The sequence below is a fragment of the Mobula hypostoma genome, chromosome 21 (genome assembly GCF_963921235.1).
Source record: "Mobula hypostoma chromosome 21, sMobHyp1.1, whole genome shotgun sequence".
Lineage (NCBI taxonomy): Eukaryota > Metazoa > Chordata > Chondrichthyes > Myliobatiformes > Myliobatidae > Mobula > Mobula hypostoma.
Genome location: NC_086117.1, coordinates 13,117,786 through 13,137,902, shown reverse-complemented (window position 1 = coordinate 13,137,902; position 20,117 = coordinate 13,117,786). Strand labels below are relative to the sequence as shown.

The following is a 20,117-nucleotide window of genomic DNA, read 5'->3' as shown; positions in this document are numbered from 1 at the left end:
CATATCTAAAGATAAATGGAAGCTATTTTTCTCCCAATGACCGTGATAAATAAATCAGAAGAAAGTTTTTTCCCCTTTATCTTAAGAGACTAAATGATCTTATTTAGTTTTACTTTGTAGGATGTTGTTCATAAAGCTTTAAAATTCCATTGAAAGGTAAACTACTTGCTCTTCAACACTGAGATCATCAAGTAAATTAGGTTCTATTCTAAGAGAGTCACTTAAGAGCTGATAATCCCCTCTACACAAGTCCCAGAAATGCCCTGGCAACCAAATTACAGTTCTTATTTTAGCTGCTGAAGGTTTTAACATAAAGCTTGTAAAGAATCACAAATAGTCAATGAATGTATTTATAGTTGAAAAGCTATGAAAGGGATTTGCATTTTTTTCATTATTCGTTAACAAAAGCAGTTAGGAATAATAGACTTGAAGTTAGACTGTGAGAATATTGGCTCACAAGGGCTTGCTGTTTACAAGTTGCTTCTTTGCTTTATTATTTGGGCGTCAGGGTAACATTGCGGTTTTTATTACAGCTTGGGATTTTGGAGTTTGGAGTTCAAACCCAGTATCCTCCGTGAAGACTCTCCGTACATCCCCCTCTCCCATGGAATGCGAAGGTTTTCTCCAAGTCCTGCAGATTCCTCCCACGGCTAAAACCATTCCAGGTAGGTTAAATGGACATCGTAAATTGTCCGGTGATTAGATTCAGGTTAACATACACAAAATGCTGGAGGAGCTCGGAAAAGAGTTGACGTTTCAGGCCGAGACGCTTCATCTTTTCCATAGATGCTGCCTGGCCTGCTGAGCTCCTCCAGCATTTTGTGTGTGTTACTTTGATCCCCACAATCTGCGGATTTTCTCTTGTTTCAGATGCCGGTTAATTCGGGTTTTTCAGGAGTTGCTGCTGGTGTGGTTCGAAGGGCTGGAAGCACCTATTCCACACTATATTGCTAAACAGCTAAACAGTATATTAAAGAAGACAAAAATAAAAGTCACAAGTGAACTACATGCAAATATATCAAGCAAACAGAGCTCAAAGTTCTGAGTAAATTTAGAATCAGAATCAGCTATCAACAGTATGTGTCATGAAATCTGTTAACTTAGCAGCAGCAATTGAATTCAATACATAATATAAAAGAAAAAATAAATAAGTAAATCAATTACGGTATACGCATATTGAACAGATTAAAAATTATGTAAAATTATGCAAAAATAATTTTGCCTGGATTGGGTAGCATGCCTTATGAAAACAGGTTGAGTGAACTCGGCCTTTTCTCCTTGGAGCGACAGAGGATGAGAGGTGACCTGATAGAGGGGTATAAGATGATGAGAGGCATTGATCGTGAGGATAGTCAAAGGCTTTTTCCCAGGGCTGAGATAGCTAACATGAGAGGGCACAGTTTTAAGGTGCTTGGAAGTAGGTACAGAGGAGATGTCGGGGGTAAATTTTTACGCAGAGAGTGGTGAGTGCGTGGAATGGGCTGCCAGCAATGGTGGTGGAAGGTCTTTTAAGAGACTCCTGGATAGGTACATAGAGCTTAGAAAAATAGAGGGCTATGGGTAACTCTAAGTAATTTCTAAGGTAAGGATATGTTCAGCACAGCTTTGTGGGCCGAAGGGCCTGTGTTGTGCTGTAGGTTTTCTCTCTATGTCTCTATTCTTCTATTCTATTCTAATATATATTAAAAAGTGAGGTAGTGTTCACAGATTCATTGTCCATTTAGGAATTGGGTGGCAGAGGGAAAGAAACTGTTCCTGAATCACTGAGTGTGTGCCTTCAGGCTTCTGTACCTCCTGTCTGATGGTAACAGTGAGAAAAGGGCATGCCCTGGGTGCTGGGGGTCCTTAATAATGGACGCTGCCTTTCTGAGACACCGCTCCCTGAAGATGTCCTGGGTACTTTGTAGGCTAGTACCCAAGATGGAGCTGACTAGATTTACAACCTTCTGCAGCTTCTTTCGGTCCTGTGTAGTAGCCCCTCCATACCAGACAGTGATGCAGCCTGTCAGAATGCTCTCCACAGTACAACTATAGAAGTTTTTGAGTGTATTTGTTGACATACCAAATCTCTTCAAACTCCTAATGAAGTATAGCCGCTGTCTTGCCTTCTTTAGAGCTGCATCAATATTTATTATCAAAGTACACATATGTCTCCAAATACAACCCTAAAATTCATTTTCCTGCGGGCATGCTCAACAAATCTATAGAATAGTAACTACAACAGGATCAATGAAAGATCAACCAGAGTCCATAAGACAACAAACTGTGCAAATGCAATATAAATAAATAGCAATAAATAACGAGAACATGAGATAATGAGGTAAAGAGTCCTTAATGTGAGATCATCGGTTGCAGGAGCATTTCAATGGTGGGGCAAGAGAAGTTGAGTGTCGTTATTCTCTTTTATAAGAGCCTGATGGCTGAGGGGTAGTAATTGCTCTTAAGCCTGGTGGTGCGAGTCCTGAAGCTCTTGTACCTTCTACCTGATAGCGAGCAGAGAGCACGGCCTGGGTGGTGGGACCTCTGATGATGGATGCTGCTTTCCTGCGACAGTGTTTCATGTAGATGCGCTCAGTGGTTGGGAGGGCTTTACCCGTGACGTACTGGACCGCATCCGCTACATTTTGTAGCATTTTCCATTCAAAGGCGTTGGTGTTTCCATACCAGGCTGTGATGCAGCCAGTCAATCTACTCTCCACCACACATCCACTGAAGTTGGTCAAGGTTTTAGATGTCATGTCGAATTTCTGCAAATTCCTAAGGAAGTAGAGGCACTGGCGTGCTTCTCAGGGTAGTATATGTCACCATTTACAACCCTCGGATTCATTTATTTGCAGACATTCACAGTAAATACAAGGATACACAATATAATCAATGGAAGACCACACACAGCAAGACGGACTAACAGCCAATGTCCAAAAGACAACAATCTGTGCAAATATTATAACAAGTATATTAATAATAATAATTAATACAGAAAGAATAAATATTAAGGGCATGAGATGAAGAGCCCTTGAAAATTAGTCCATAGGTTGTGGGAACAGTTCAGTGTCGAGGTGAGTGAAGTTATCCCCTCTGGTTCAGGAGTCTGATGGTTGAAGGGTAACAACTGTTCCTGAACCTGGTGGTGTAGGTCCTGAGGCTCCTGTATTCTCTTCCTGATGGCAGCAGTGAGAAGAGAGCACAGCCTGGGTGATGGGGGTGCTTGATGATGGATGCTGCTTTCCTGCGACGATGCTCTGTGTAGATGTCCTTTGTCCTTAGTGCATCCCTGAAGACCCACTCTTCAAATAAGAAGAGGTGTTTCTTATGGTTCTTCCACCGTTAACTAAGGATTTACCAGGATGTTACCTGGATTTGGGGGCCTGAGTTACAAGTGAGGTTGTGCAGTCTAGGACTTTATGCCTTGGAACATGAGAGATTAAGGAGTAACCTGATGAGGGGATGTAGATCAGGAGGGGCATAGACAGTGTGAAACCACATAGACTTTTTTCCCCAGGGAGGGGGTGCGAAAGGTGTAACACCAGAGATGAGAGATTTCAAAGGCATATCAGAGGCAGCTTCTTCAGAGAGGGTGCTGTGTATTTGAAATGAGCAGCCAGAAACAGTGCTTGAGCTGGGCACGTGAACCACGTTTATAAGCCAGCTGGATAAGAGGATAAGTGACCTACTGGATAAGAGACGTTTAGAGGACTATGGGGCAGATGGAATAGCATGAACGAGTTGGGCCAAAGGGCCTGTTTCTGGGCTGGATGACTGTAAACAAAGAAGAATGAAAAGGACAGATAGTATAAAAATGAAATGCCATTCATTGTAATTAATAATGATGCTGTAAAAATATTTGATAAAGTGTTCTCCAAGTTTAATTTTGCTAAGAGAGCAAAGGGTATTGTAGTGGTTACTGTCAAGCAAACCAAAACCATTTAGAGCCATAGGGTGGGGGAGGGGGGGTATGGTATTGCATGATGTGCTATCCAATTCAATAATGAAGTTCTAAATTCAAAGAACTAGCAAGACAACCATCTTGAAGCAATAAAAACTAACAAAACTAAAGAAACAATGAAATAAACACCCTTGGCATATTAAGCCAAGCATTCTTAAATGTATTCGGGAATATTCAAACACATTTAAGGCTATTTAAGCAATTTTAAATATTCAACAAGAAAAGGTATTATCCCCCAGCTCACTCGCTTAGCTCTCCCCAAACTAGACTGACTTCTAAGATAAGACGTGAATACACAACTAAACTCTTTGCTTTTACCACATCCCAACCCACATGACCACTACCTGTAATAAACGCAACACCAAATACAATACAGATAGAAATTAGATACATGGCTCCCACAGGTATGAAGAAGCCGGAGATTGCAGAGGGATCCTGAAATGGTAAATAGAGGGACAAACGCTTGGTATTTGGAGTAAAATGTGGAAAGCCTCAGGTTTTCTGCTTTGGTCTACAGAATCTGGATGCAGAATGGAGAGTGACCACAGGATACTTTTGTTCAGAAGGATCTGGGAGCTTTTATATCTGAAGCCCAGAATGTTAGTGTGGAGGTAGAACACATAAATAGGAAGGTAAATTTAGAACAGAACAGCATAGGAACAGGCCCTTAGCCCATAAAGTTGCGGTGAACTAACTAAACTAGAAATTAAATGCCTAACTGAACTAACCCCTTCTGTCTATATCCCTCCAGGTGGATGGGGAAGAGGGAGATAAAGTGAGAAGCTGGGAGGAGATAGGTAGAAAAAGAAGAAGAAGAAGGAGGAATCTGATTGGAGAGCAGCATGGGAGAAAGGGAAGGAGGAGGGGCAACAGGGAAGCTGATAGACAGGTGAGAAGAGGTACAAGGAGAGCCAGAATGGGGAATGAAATAAGAGGGAAGGAGGAGAGGGAAAAATATTGGAAATTAGAGAAATTGATGTTTATGCCATCAGGTTGGAGGCTCCGAAATGGAATATGAGGTGTTGCTCCTCCAACCTGAGAGTAGTCTCATTGTGGCAGTAAAGGAGCCCGTATGTCGACATATAAGAATGGGGATGGGGATTGGAATTAAAATGGTTGGCCACTGGGATATCCTTCTTGTTCTGGATGGAGCGAACCTTTGGTTGTCAAGCTGCTGCCTGTAAAGAGGTAGTATGCTGTTCACCCAATAATTTTTGAGGAGAAAAGTAGGAATAATACTATTGTTTTTCTCTGTATTACTGAGTGCAGCTGGTCTCACTACCCGCACTCAGTGACATTACCATTGCTTCACCCCACCAGGATCAGACCGGCCATATGAACACTGCAGGTTAGACTCTTGCAACCCTGTAAGGACTGACTCATCTCCTAATGGCTCCACCACTTTCCCCTATCTGCGAGGTATGAAGATGGCAAGAAGAAGCTGGGTGGTGAGGGTCTTTGACAGGGGTTGCCTTGTAAATGGGTGATTGCTTATCAGCACATTCTGAATGGGACAAAATGGCCTGTTTCCATGCATTATCTTTCTATGACTGTGGCTTTAGCAGCCAAGGTTTAAAGTTCTGGCTTCGAGTGAACTTTTGCTCACCTCCTAATAATGACTGATGTGGCTTGGTGTGAACTTTACTCTTGACCTTATGAGTGACCCGGACTTCTAAAGAAAGGAACCACAAGATCCTTGAAGTACCCTGGAGGGTTTCAGAGATTGCATTCTCCTTTAAGAAGTACAGACTTGGGTTTCTGGAGCACCTTTCAAGCGTTCACAATGCCCTAGGCAAGTTGTGGCCAGTGAAGGGTCATGAAGTTGATGCAAGTAGATAATTAGGGGAAGACAAAGTCATTCATTCCCTGACTTAATGGCTGACTGTAAGCTGACCACCACCCCCCCCCCACCATCTTTGTGGACCTGCGGTGATCCTACAACAGAGTTTTATAGAGCTGCAATGCTATGCAGTGTGGTAGCCTGACGCTTTACAGCACCAGCAGCCTGGGTTCAATTCCTGCCACCCGCTGTAAGGAGTTTGTACGTTCTCCCCGTGAGCTCCGGGAGCTCCAATTCTGGCCCACGTTCCACAGACGCAGGAGTTCGTGGGTTAATTGGTCACATAGGTGTAATTAGGCAGTGTGGGCTCATTGACCTGTTACTATGCTGCATCTCTAAATAAAAATAATAAATAATAATAAGTACTTTATTGGTCATGAGTGGGAAATTACAGCAGCAACATTTAAAAACACATTTAGCAGATTTAACTAATAATAAAGTACAGAATAATAATATACACAATAATTACCAATGTGCAACAATAAGTAGGAAATAATAAAACAGACTATTGTACTATGATGTGTGTTCTCCTGTCGCACAGGGATGAACTGTTGTATATGCTTATTGCATTTGGTAGGAAAGATTTTCTGTGACGATCCTTGTGACAGCAGATCTGATGGAGCCTGTTGGAAAGGGTGCTCGGCTGCTTATTCAGGAGGTCATCTTGTGGTTCTTAATCCCCCAACTGACTAATTTGTTGTATATTTTTTAAAACATTGGTGGTGGGAATTTTAAAGAATTATTGAAATAGTTTTGATAAACAAACCGATACCTTTTTCCAGATGCTAGGCTGTTAAGCGTTAATTTAGAAACAGAATTAACAGCATTTAGTAACAGTGAACAAGAAGCATGCGGTGACTGCACTCAATTGTACCAGTGCATTTCTCCCCGAGGCATACACACTAAATGTTACAACTGGTTGCTAAACTTAGACCATAAAAATTGCATATGCCCACTCTAATGGACGCGGGGCCATCTGTGCAGTGTAGCGTTAAACAGTCAATCTAGTGGAGCTAGAAATGCTGAATTTTCTTTGTGGGCTGAGAAATAAGGTCAAAGAATACATCAGATCAATCAATCAAAAACATCACTCCCGGGAACAATGTTTGGAAAAGCCTGGTCAGAAATCAAGGCACGTTGAAAGCAGCAGAGATCTTTTGTGTTCATTCCCCACTTTGCTGCCCGTGTGTACTGTTTCCTGCTCTGCTCACTGAAAGGAGGTGACAGCAATGGATTGGACCCTGTAGCAAAGGTTCAATTTTAGACCAAGAGGCCATCGCACATTTTCAGATCCATCAGCAGATAGCCCCAGCACAGTGATGTGCTTTCTATTATTACGGATGTTTTTAACTGGCATCTCCTCAGGCATATCTGTTTTGAAGAGGGTTAGCTTGTTTTCGATTTCAATGGCAAATATTGGAAACTTATCAGATGTAGTAGAACACATTGTCAATGTGTATCAATGAAATGGCCACATCCAAGAAGTGCTCGACTCACTGCCTTTCACTCAGTGAAATCATGGTGGCACTGTAGCGCAGTGGTTAGCACAGTGGTTTACGGTACAGGCTACCTGGGTTCAATTCCTGCCACTGCCTGTAAGGAGTTTGTACGACCACATGGGTTTCCTTTATTAGGCTTGGGGTCGCTGGGTGGCATGTCTTGCAGAGTGGGAGGGTGTTGTTACTTAATAAGTAAATAAATAAATTGATAACATTGTTTAATCCCTCTGTAATCAGACCAGGCTCTTGCAACCTGCAAGGATTGACTCATCTCTTTCCACTATCTGCAAGTCAGATGGTAAGAAGGAGCCGGATAGTGATGTTGCCTTGTAAATGGGTGATTGCTTATCAGCACAGACTGAATGGGCCAAATGGCCTGTTTCCATGCATTATCTCTCTATGACTGTGCCTTCAGTGGCTAAGGTTTGAAGTTCTGCCTTCGCTCACCTCCTTGGTGGCTTGGTGTGATCCTTATTTTGGACACAGTCCTGTGAAAAGTTTGTACTGTAGGAAATATTCATACAGACCGTTACTTAAAAACATTCCATTTTCCAATCTCGTTCCAACATGTTGGTCCATCTTGTGCCAAGATGAGGCCACCCTTAGGGTGGAGGAGCAACACCATAGAACCATAGAACCATAGAACCATAGAAACTACAGCACAGAAACAGGCCCTTTGGCCCTTCTTGGCTGTGCCGAACCATTTTCTGCCTAGTCCCACTGACCTGCACACGGACCATATCCCTTCATACACCTCCCATCCATATATCTGTCCAATTTATTCTTAAATGTTAAAAAAGAACCCACATTTACCACCTCGTCTGGCAGCTCATTCCATACTCCCACCACTCTCTGTGTGAAGAAGCCCCCACTAATGTTCCCTTTAAACTTTCCCCCCCTCACCCTTAACCCATGTCCTCTGGTTTTTTTCTCCCCTTGCCTCAGTGGAAAAAGCCTGCTTGCATTCACTCTATCTATACCCATCATAATTTTATATACCTCTATCAAATCTCCCCTCATTCTTCTACGCTCCAGGGAATAAAGTCCTAACCTATTCAACCTTTCTCTGTAACTGAGTTTCTCAAGTCCCGGCAACATCCTTGTAAACCTTCTCTGCACTCTTTCAACCTTATTTATATCCTTCCTGTAATTTGGTGACAAAAACTGAACACAATACTCCAGATTCGGCCTCACCAATGCCTTATACAACCTCATCATAACATTCCAGCTCTTATACTCAATACTTTGATTAATAAAGGCCAATGTACCAAAAGCTCTCTTTACGACCCTATCTACCTGTGATGACACTTTTAGGGAATTTTGTATCTGTATTCCCAGATCCCTCTGTTCCACTGCACTCCTCAGTGCCTTACCATTAACCCTGTATGTTCTACGTTGGTTTGTCCTTCCAACGTGCAATACCTCACACTTGTCAGTATTAAACTCCATCTGCCATTTTTCAGCCCATTTTTCCAGCTGGTCCAAGTCCCTCTGCAGGCTCTGAAAACCTTCCTCACTGTCTACTACACCTCCAATCTTTGTATCATCAGCAAACTTGCTGATCCAATTTACCACATTATCATCCAGATCATTGATATAGATGACAAATAACAATGGACCCAGCACTGATCCCTGTGGCACACCACTAGTCACAGGCCTCCACTCAGAGAAGCAATTCTCTACCACCACTCTCTGGCTTCTTCCATCGAGCCAATGTCTAATCCAATTTACCACCTCTCCATGTATACCTAGCCACTGAATTTTCCTAACTAACCTCCCATGCGGGACCTTGTCAAAGGCCTTACTGAAGTCCATGTAGACATTATCCACTGCCTTCCCTTCATCCACTTTCCTGGTAACCTCCTCGAAAAACTGCAACAGATTGGTCAAATATGACCAACCACGCACAAAGCCATGTTGACTCTCCCTAATAAGCCCCTGTCTATCCAAATGCTTGTAGATTCTGTCTCTTAGTACTCCCTCCAATAACTTACCTACTACTGACGTTAAACTCACCGGCCTATAATTTCCCGGATTACTTTTCGATCGCCATATATTCTGTCTGGGGATCCTCCAACCTGATGGCATAAATATCAATTTCTCCTACCGGTGATCAAAAATTCCCTCCTTCCTTCCTCTACTCCCCACTCTAACTTTTTACTTCAACTCATCTGCCTATTACTTCCCCCCTGGGTTCCCTCCCCCTTCCCCTTCTATTGTCCACTCTCCCCTCCGATCAGATTCTTTCTTCTCCAGCCCTTTACCTTTTCACTCACCTGGCTTCACCTATCACCTTGCAGCTAGCCTCTTTTCCCCTCCCCCCCATCTTTTTATTCAGGCATCTGCTCCTTTCCTTCTCAGTCCTGAAGGAGAGGCTTGGCCCAAAATGTCGACCGTTGACTCTTTTCTACAGATTCTGCCTGACTTGATGAGTTCTTCCAGCATCTTCTGTGTGTGTTACTTAAAGTGTTTCTGGGCAGATGCAACACACACAAAATGCAGGAGGAACTCAGCAGGCCAGGCAACATCTGTGGAAAAGAGTACAGTCAACGTTTTGGGCTGAAACCCTTCGGCAGGACTGGATAGGTGGTTAGATCACTACTTAACCACAACTTCAGTACAACTCAAGCTGGGTTACACTAGAATCTCAAGATTTGAGTTCCTCTGTGGCTATCGGTCATCTGAGGACTGCCTGTCAGCTTGCAGTGCACGTGTAAAACAAAGCAGGTTGCCTGCATATTTTTAAATCCCCCCCACACGCCTGATTTTTGATTGGCAATGGCATGCATAATGGGCGGACAATCGATGACATCATTTTGAGGGCACAGATGGAGAGTTAAAGGTCTGGTCCCACTTCAGCAATAATTCAAGCACAGACAATTAAGTTGCCAAGACTAGAAATACAATTTTCATCAAAAACAATCAAGCAAAAAGGCTGTCAAATATATTAAGTTTTATCTATTATGATAAATGACTTCCAAAATTCTATCTATATTAAAAATACTGCCCTTGTCTTAAATACTGATTATATTTACTTTAATGTGACAAATGGTGTTTGAATATCAAAACATTCATATTTATGAATTCTAGAAATGCAGCATTTATAAATATGCATTCAAACAAATTTTGTTACTTTTTCATCTTTTAATTTTGGATTGAATTAACAAGAAGAATGGTTGCATACTGTTCTTATTCATATTTAATCAATGGTCAGAAAGTCAATGTTCTTAAAATATATAGATTTTTCCTTGAGATATGTTTAATGGCATTTAGGAGATTGACTTTATAAACCACTCTACTGAAATGTCTAATTTGGTTTCTCTTTATTGGTAATTAGTTTGGGCTGAGATTTGTTCGAGCTCATGTAATTTATCAGTTAAACCTCTGTTATATCTGCGATCTCTGCCAAGGTTATACTTGCCCTGCTCAGTATATCCCTGCATCACAGTGAAATAGACCACACAATAAACTGCTGGAAGGACTCAGTGGGTCAGGCAGCAGCTGTGGAGGCAGTGGGATGGGTGACATTGGGGAACTGCACCAGAACTGAGGATGTAGAGGGGAGAGATGGCCAGGACAGAGGTGAGGAGGAGGTGGTAGCTGGAACCAGGTGAGGAAGGAGATGGGCAGATGGAGTCAGGGAGAAGGCAGGCAGGCTTGGAGTTAGGAGACGCTGACCTGTGGTGATAGGTGGAGTTGGGGTGGAGGTTGGGACAAGGGCTGGAAATGGAGATACAAGAAGCTGAATATGCAGGAAACTGGTAAGGGAGGCGATAAGAGGAACCACATAAGGAAGGGAAGATGGCCAGATGGATTCTTTGTAAGGAGAGAATAGAGAGCCAGTCGGGTATAGAGTGTGGCTGGTAGGTAGATGGATTTTTACTCCAGGCACAACATCTGCAGTCCCTTGTTGAACCTGACCACCCAGAGAGCAGAGATTCCATAATGCTGTCATGGTTTGGGGAAGACTGAGAGATGGTCTGGCCACACACTGACCACTGGCAGAAAACCTAGAGAGGCGGTGTCGGTGGTTAGGTTTGGGGGTATGACCATCAAAATGGAACCTGTTGCCTGGTTGCATTAATGATCAGTTCTTTGTACATTGAAACATAGTTTGTTGTGTGTGCCAATGAACCCACATATTCAGCCAATTCCTTTACAAGGAGTAAATTCATTTTGGTAACACCTCTCACTTATTTTATTGAGAATAATCTATCATTAATTTGTAAGTCATTATTTTGCATAGACTTGAAAATTAATTTAAAAGCTCCTCAGAAGATACCAAGTATGTCTCGTGACACTTAACAATAACATAGAATGGTGCAGCATTAGAAGCCTTTTGACCGATGTTCTCTGTGACAAGATACCAATTTAAACAAATCCATCTGCCTGCACATTGTTTCTATCTCTCTGTACATATGTCTGTCTAAATGCCTCTTAAACTGCTTGCCAGAACATCTGCTTCTACCACTCCCAGCACCTGCCACTATCTGTGTATAGGAAAAAAACCTGGTTTGTAAACCTCCTTTTAAATAATCCTCTCACCTTAAACCTTTGCCCTCTGGAAGTTGCCATTTCCAGCTGGGAAAAAAAAGGTTCTGTGTACCCTATCTACCCTTCTCACTGGGTAGATGGATGATCCTGTAGTGCAGTTAGAGATAAGCAGGTATGACTTTATGAACATCACAGAGACATGGTTGACAGATGATCACAGTGGGGAGCTTAGCATCCAAGGATGTCTTGTGTCAAAAAGTGAGGCAGGTACTCAGAGAGGGTGGGGTGGCTGTGTTTATAAAAAATGAAATCAAATCCTTAGAAAGAGGTGACATAAGATTGGAAGACGTAGAATCCTTGTGGGTAGAGTTAAGAAATTGCAAGGGTAAAAAGACCTGATTGGAGTTATACACAAGCCCCCAAGTAGTAGCCAGGATGTGGCATATTAATTTCTATGTTAAGGACTAGTCTAAGAACACTGAGGCTGTCTACAAGAAGGGTCAGAGCCGTCTCTATTTCCTGAGGAGACTGAGGTCCTTTAACATCTGCCGGACGATGCTGAGGATGTTCTACGAGTCTATGGTGGCCAGTGCTATCATGTTTGCTGTTGTGTGCTGGGGCAGCAGGCTGAGGGTAGCAGACACCAACGGAATCAACAAACTCATTTGTAAGCCCAGTGATGTTGCGGGGATGGAACTGGACTCTCTGACGGCGGTGTCTGAAAAGAGGATGCTGTCCAAGTCGCATGCCATCTTGGACAATGTCTCCCATCCACTACATAATGTACTGGGTGGGCACAGGAGTACATTCAGCCAGAGACTCATTCCACTGAGATGCAACACTGAGTGTCATAGGAAGTCATTCCTGCCTGTGGCCATCAAACTTTACAACTCCTCCCTTGGAGGGTCAGACACCCTGAGCCAATAGGCTGGTTCTGGACTTATTTCATAATTTACATATTACTATTTAACTATTTATGGTTCTATTAGTATTTATTATTTATGGTGCAACTGTAACGAAAATCAATTTCCCCTGGAATCAATAAAGTATGACCATGACTATGACTATGACTATGACTATGACTATGAAATAGAAAAGACATGTAATCATGAGGGATTTGAATGTACAGGTAGATCGGGAAAATTAGGTTGGTGCTGGATCCCAAGAGAGGGAATTTGTAGAATGTCTATGAGATGGCTTTTTAGAGTAACTTGTGGTTGAACCCAGTAGGGGAAAGGCAATTCTGGATTGGGTGTTGTGCAATGAACCATATTTGATTAGGAAGCTTAAGATCAAGGAACTTTGGGAGGCAGTGATCATCATATGATAGAATTGACCCTGCAGTTTGAGAAGGAGAACCTAAAATCGTAAGTATCAATATTAAAGTGGAGTAAAGGGAACTGTAGAGGCATGAGAGAGGTTCTGCCTAAAGTTGATTGGAAGAGGACACTAGCAGGGATGACGGCAGAACAGCAGTGGCTGGTGTTTCTGGGGGGAATTCAAAACGTGCAGGAAAGGTACATTCAAAAGTTGAAGAAGTATTCTAAAGGGAGGATGAAGCAACTGTTGATGACAATGAAAGTCAAAGACAGCATAAAAGCAAAAGAGCGGGCATGTAATATTTGGCTTTTATGAGAGGTGATTGATAAGTTCGTGGCTTAAGTTAGAAGGAGTCAATTTTAGAAAAGCTAGCACATTTATTTTTCAACATAGTCCCCTCCTACATTTACACACACAGTCCAGCGGTCTTGGAGCATACGGATCTTGGACCTCCAGAAAGTGTCCACAGCAGGGGTGATTGATAGGTTCGAGGCCTAAAGTAGAAGGAGATGAGTTATACAGCTCTTGTTACATGCACATGCAGGTCAATTCTTTGAGTGATTATGCAGAAAGTTTGAAGTTATTAACTTATTTCCTTCTGCCTTAGGCCACACACTTATCAATGCATTATTAACTGATGAGTTATTAACTTCAAACTTTCTGCATAATCACTCAAAGAATTGACCTGCATGTGCATGTAACGAGAGCTGTATAACTCATCTCCTTCTACCTCAGGCCACAAACTTATCAATCACCCCTCGTAAAAGCCAACAGAAAGCAACTGTAAAGCACAATGAGAGAAAAGATGAAGTATGAAGGCAAGCTGGCTGAAAATATCAAAGCGGATACCAAAGGTTTTTCAGATGTACAGTATAAAAGTAAAAGAGAGGCGAGAATAGATATTGGACCTCTGGAAAATGACACTGGAGAGATAGTAATGGGGGACAAAGAAATCGTGGACAAACTTCGTAAGTATTTTGTATTAGTCTTCACTGTGGAAGATACTAACAGATGCTAGAAATTTGAGAGTATTGGGGGCAGAAGTGATCGTCATTGCTATTACTAAGGAGAAGGTGGTTGGGATACTGAAAGGTTTGAAGGTAGGTAAGTCGCCTGGACCAGGTGGACTACACCCCAGGGGTCTGAAAGAGGCAGCTGAAGAGATTATGGAGGCACTAGTAATGATCTTTCAAGAATCACTACATTCTGGAGGGCTGGAAAATTGCAAATATCATTCCACTCTTTAAGAAGCAAAGGAGGGAGGAAAAAATGAAACTATAAGCCAGTTAGCCTGACTTCAGTGGTTGTGATCTTATTGAGGATGAGATTTCGGGCTACTTTGAGGTGCACGATAAAGCCCCAGGAGACCGCATTACAAAGACCAAGTTGCTCGAGAAAAAACATAAGGAACGCTAAACAATTAATGAGTCTCATTAAACAACAATTAACCAGTTTAGGCGCTCAGAAAACTTCGGAGCCCAAAGAGCTCAATACCGTTCTATGTTCTCACATTATTCCAAGATTATTTATTTTTAGCCAGCAGTATTAATAGGAGAGGATGTTCTGCTTTGGTCTGGTGAGGCGAGTCTGTTTTCCCAGTGGAGAGGTTGTACTCAGGAGGGAACATGAAGGACGCCAATGTAGTAACTCTTCTAGATCGACAGGAGCATGGCATCAGAGGAGGGAGGCAAACAGTCCATCAGATCCAGGCTCTCTCTTTAAGAACAATCTCTTCAGTCCCATTGTCTAGCCCTTCATTGTAGTCCTGCGATCCTTTTTCTTCAGCAAGCATCTCTGAATCTATTTCCACTGAACTTGAGGGCCGTGAGTTTCAGACCAGGGCTGGTTGTTAAATAACAATTTTCCTTACGTTTCCTCTGGCTCTCCTGGCGTTCACTTTAAACCCACATCGTTTGGCTCTTGATCCTTCTGCCAAAGCCAACAGTTTCCATTTTTCTTTTCTTAGGACCTTTTGTGAGTTCAAACAAATTGAGCAAATCACTTCAGCTGAGAAGATTGAGGAGTGATTCGATAAACTGGTTCAAAATGGAAAACTGACTCGCTTTTCTATTTCATTTATCTAATTGAAATCCCTAACCATAGAGATAATTCCGTAAATTCCTCTCTCCATCCCCTCTAGGACCCACATCCTTCCTGTGGTGCTCTAGGTTGTGTTGGATGCAATGCTCTGAATGAATGAGTATCGGTTGTATCCTTGTTTTTGTACCCCATGCCTCTATCAGCAAAGATTTATTGATTGCACCTTGATTCTTACCTGCCTCGGTGATTTATGCATGTGCAGCAATGTTTCTTTGTTTGGTAACCTTTAGAAATGTGTTCTTTTTATGTATCGAAGTACACCCAGAGGCCACTTTATTAGGTACACTTGGACACCAGCCTGTTAACGCCAATATCTAATCAGCTAATCATGTGGCAGCAACTCAATGAATAAAAGCCTGCAGACATGGCCAAGAGGTTCAGTTGTTGTTCAGGCCAAACATCAGAATGGAGAAGAAATGTGATCAGTTACTTTGTCCGTGGAGTGATTGTTGGTGGTAGATGGCGTGGTTTTAGTATCTCAGATACCACTGATCTCCTGGGATTTTCACATGTAACAGTGTCTAGGGTTTACAGAGAATGATGCGAGAACAAAGAAAAACATCCAGTGAGTTGCAGTTCTGTGGGTGAAATGCCTCGTTAATGAGAGAGGCCAGAGGAGAATGACCATTCTGTTTCAACTCTGCTATTTATTCCAAGGGCATCGCTAATACTGACAAGTTAATTCTGTGGTAATTTACAATCCCTTTTGAAAATGCATGTGCACATCAACATCCTGTACTTTATCAGAAAACCCAATTAAGTTCACCTTTAATAAATCCTTACTGGCTTTTTTTTTATTAATCCACACTTTTCCAATTGGCTATTAACTGCTTTCACTATTGTCTCTGTAGAACACCCCTCCCCCATTGATTAAACTGATTATAGTTTTAGGGTTTTGTCATTTCTTTTTAAACAAATGTCCTAGCATTATAAACTGAGAATTGAAAGGCTGAGGCTAGAACCTGAATAATTCTAACCTTGCTTTGCTCAGCAAATGTGGGTGTATTCCACCTGGACATGGTGAGTTCTGCCAGATTTTCTCATTATCAATATTCAGTTAATACAATAACTCAACATTTTCTGTACTGTATTATTGACAGGTTCTTTCTCCTTGGGAAAGAAAGATGAAGCATTATCACTTAATGTCTCAACCATACCCTTATTATCTGCCAATCTACTTTCGAGTGACTTCTTCACCTTACTTAGACCGGAAGACCATAGGATATAGGAGCAAAATAAGGCCATTTGGCCCATCAAGTTTGCTCTGTATTTCATCAAGGCTAATCCATTTCACTCTCACCCCAATCTCCTGTCTTCTCTGGTCTTAGACTACCCCACCATAGGAAACATCCTCTCCACTCTTTTGAGGCCTTTCAACAGCTGATGGGTTTCAATGAGATCTCCCCTTATTCTTCAGAATTTCAATGAGTACAAGCCCAGAGCTATCGGATGCTCCTCATGCAATAAGCCTTTCAATCCCAGAATCATTTTCATGAACCTTCTCTGAACCCTCCCTAATGTCAACACATCCTTTCTTAGTTAATGGGCCCAAAACCACTCTCAATATTCCAAGTGAGGCCTCACCAGTGCCTTTCACATCCATTTTAATCTTTCCATCCATGATTCTCATGTACCATCCAGATGATGTTTTTTCTCGCCTGACCCTCCTCTTTTCCAGGGAGAACAACGTATAGTAGCCAAAGGTGCCCCCTAGTGGGAGTGCACCAAGACTGCATCCAGACCACCACATCTTGAAGGCAGCACGTTGTCCAGTTATAGCTTTGCCCCCTTAATCTAGGATTCCAGTCCATTCTGACTGCATCCATTTTGAACCCAATAAATAGGAACTCTTTAACATGTTTATTCTAGCTTTCTCCTTGTCAAAAGGTATGATCAGTCTTCTCTAAAGCAGGTCTCCACTGACATGCTGCATTTGAGGTGAAGAGCTATAGAGTGTATTGGGAAATTAGTAATGTAAAAGACATGGAGGGGGAATAATTTCTGAAGTTTTTTTTAGGAGAATGTTCTTTATTTACATATTCCACTTTCCACAATTCCCTTACAAAATTGGTTGTTCTATATTCTTTACATTAGTCATAGAGACATATAAAATTACCAAACAGAAACAGGCCATTCAGCCCATCTGGTCCATGCTGAAACCATTTAAACTGCCAACTCCCATCAACCTTCACCAGGACCATAGCCCTCCATACCTCTACTATCCATATACCTATCCAAACTTTTCTTAAATGTTGAAATCGAGCTCACATTCATTACATGTGCTGGCTGCACGTTCCATACTCTCATGACCCTCTGAGTGAAAAAGGTTCCCATCACATTCCCTTAAACTTTTCACTTTCCACCTTTAACCCAAGACATCCACCCAACCTCAGTAGAAAAATCCTGCTTCAATTACCCTGTCTATACCCCTCATCATTTGTATCCCTCTATCAAATCTCCCCTCAATCTTCTATGTTCCAAGAAATAATGTCTTAACCTATTCAATCTTTTCTTATAACTTAGGTCCTTCAGTTTCCGGAACATCCTTGTAAATTTTCTTTGTACCCTTTCAACCTTAGTTACATCTGTCCTGTAGGTAGGTGACCAAAACTGCGAACAGTACACTGTTAGACCTCACCAATGTCTTACACAACTTCAACATAACATCCCATCTCCATTTTAATTTCCCAAATATTGCTTGGCATCTCCCTAGATCAAGCTGTTTCAATCAATACTTTGATTTATGAAGGCTAAGAAACATAGAAACATAGAAATCCTACAGCACAATACAGGCCCTTCAGCCCACAAAGCTGTGCCAAGCATGTCCTTACTCTAGGCTTACCCATAGCCCTCTATTTTTCTAAGCTCCATGTACCTATCCAGGAGTCTCTTAAAAGACCCTATCATTCCTTTGCTATCATTCCACTGTGCTGATGCTAGTCACCTTCTTTGTGGTCGCTTGTCCCTGTGCCAGGCACCTGATCCTCTCCTTTCGTGTTGCTTGTGCCTGTGGTGGTCACCTGAATCTCTACATTATGGTTGTTCGTGCCTGTGCCATTCACCTGAATCTCTGCATTACGGGTGTTTGTGTCTACAGCAGTCACCTGAATCTCCGCATTACGGGTGTTTGTGTCTACAGCAGTCACCTGAATCTCTGCATTACGGGTGTTTGTGTCTACAGCAGTCACCTGAGTCTCTGCATTACTGGTGTTTGTGTCTACAGCAGTCACCTGAATCTCTGCATTACGGGTGTTTGTGTCTACAGCAGTCACCTGAATCTCTGCATTACGGGTGTTTGTGTCTACAGCAGTCACCTGAATCTCTGCATTACGGGTGTTTGTGTCTACAGCAGTCACCTGAACCTCTTTGTGGTTGCACTTTTCACAGTTTTACCACTTGCAGAGTAGTTTCTCTGGTCTTCATTAATGGGCTTAAAGACTTATTTATTGCCTATGGATATGAATTATTCACCCAGTGGAATATCAGTTTTTGTTCTATTAAGCCCCTTCATAATTTTACTGACCTTTAACAACTCAGCTTTTTTAGAGAAGAGTGATCGGAACTGGGAACTGGGAAAAAACTTGTGATTCTGCATAAATGTATTAGAACTTCCCTGCTTTTGAATTTAGAAAGAAGCCTTAGTGTACTTTTGCAACTTAAAAAAAAACAGAATAGCTTTTTACTGCTTTGTGCTTCAGTTTTCCTGAATGCCTGTTTCTGTGCCATTCAGTTTCTCAAGTTCTGAGCAATTGGACTTATTCCTCCTGCCAAAATGTAACCGTTCACATTTATCTCAGATGAATTTCTTTGCCCATTCTCAAGTTTGATATCTTTTAACATTTGCAAGCTTTGCTCAGGGTTGACTGTATCCGACAGCTTGCCGCTATGCGCAAAATACTCTATATTTATTGATTTTACTTGGAGATACAGTGAGAACAGGCTCTTCTGGCCAAACACTGCCCAGCAATGCATCCATTTAACACTGGCCTAATCTCAGGACAATTTACAATGCAGCACACACAAATGCTGGAGGCACTCAAGTCAGGCAGTATCTATGGTAATGAATAAACAGTTGATGCAACAGTTGGTGCAACTGTAACGAAACCCAATTTCCCTCGGGATCAGTAAAGTATTACTATGACTATGCTTCGGGCCGAGACTCTTCTTCAGGACTGAAGAAGTCAGCTTACAATGGCCAAGTAACTTAGTCTTTGGACATTGTGAGGAAACCGGAGTAAACCTACACATTCATGGGGAGGATGTACAGACTCCTTACAGACACTGTTGGAATTGAACTCTGTACTCTGGAATGCCTGGAGCTTTAATAGAGTCGCGCTAACCCCCACACTACCATGGCGCCCTCATTCTTCAAGACTAGATCGCTTACATGAACGGTGAACAGCACTGAAACCAGGAACAATCCCGGTGGAATGTCCCTCCTCACTTTGCACCAGTCTAAGTAATGATAATGAAACACAATCTCTTGCTGATCAATTTTGGTGCAAGTCTTGCTTAGATGATCAGGTTCAGCACCCTAGGAGACCCTGTGTTTGAAAGCCTGCGGGGACAGGAATTCAGATGAGTTCCCATTCATGCATTTGTTTGTATCAGATGGGATGCCTGTAAAGTAATCATTATTCCCCCTTGATTTTCTCACATTGCTACCAGAAGCTGTGCTGTGACTCAATGCATTATCACACACGCATGCACACACACACACACACACACACACACACACACGCACACATACACACACTCATACTCACACATTACACTGTCTGACTCTCTTTTCATTCACAGGGCATGTGATAAACAAGGTATTGTCCATGCCATTCTATTAGAGTAACTGAACAGCAAAGGTCATGCTGGCATTTCCTGGCAGAGCGACATTGGAAGATGCTCGCACAGTTTTCACTTCTGT

General features: G+C 42.2%; 1 long non-coding RNA gene across 1 annotated transcript in view; it reads left to right on the top strand.

Annotated features, from left to right (window-relative positions):
- Nucleotides 1-20,117, top strand: part of LOC134359794 (uncharacterized) — an 82,642-nt gene that overhangs the window by 14,757 nt on the left and 47,768 nt on the right. The window contains exon 2 of the long non-coding RNA XR_010021205.1: nt 534-665. This is a non-coding gene — a long non-coding RNA (uncharacterized LOC134359794). The remainder of the gene's footprint in view (nt 1-533; nt 666-20,117) is intronic.